Source organism: Trachymyrmex cornetzi, unplaced genomic scaffold (assembly GCF_001594075.2).
Source record: "Trachymyrmex cornetzi isolate Tcor2-1 unplaced genomic scaffold, Tcor1.1 scaffold191, whole genome shotgun sequence".
Classification (NCBI taxonomy): Eukaryota; Metazoa; Arthropoda; class Insecta; order Hymenoptera; family Formicidae; genus Trachymyrmex; species Trachymyrmex cornetzi.
The window spans coordinates 51,737-52,364 of NW_017296539.1; positions in this window are offsets into that span (position 1 = coordinate 51,737).

A 628-nucleotide genomic window follows, 5' to 3' on the forward strand; every position below is an offset into this window, starting at 1 on the left:
AACGTGATCTCCGACGCGATATTTAACCTTTCGCACCCGTTTCTTTAACGTTTCGTTTTTCCAACGACGAGCTATATTTTCACGAGCGATACGTGCGTTTTCTCTCGTTACTACCGCAGGTTGCATTCTCGTGGACGAGTGACGTGTGTGATTGTAAGCGTGTACAATGTCCTGCAGAACATCGATGTAGCGTCGCGTATTTTTATGCGTAAAATAACAACGCCACATTCGTTCCTTCAGTGTTCTGTTGAAACGCTCGACGATGGCGACTTTGACGTCTGGATTGTGCGTTACTCGAAAACAAATGTTGTTTTCTTTAAGAAATTTCTGCATTGATTGCGCGACAAATTCTTTACCCTTGTCCGTTTGCAGGTATACGAGTACTCGTCCTTCGCTTTTCGCTAGTACGCGTTGAAAAGCTTTTATCGCGCAGTTACTCGTATTGTCGCGTAACGGTTCTATCCATACGTATTTACTTAGTACATCTATAATCACTAACAGATAGGAATAACCGTCGTTGTAACTTTTTAGATTTCGGAGTTCGATCAAATCTGCCTCCCACACATCGTCGATGTTCGTTACGTTGTAATGCAATCGTGGAAATTTTCTACGCAATGGTCGGTGCAAC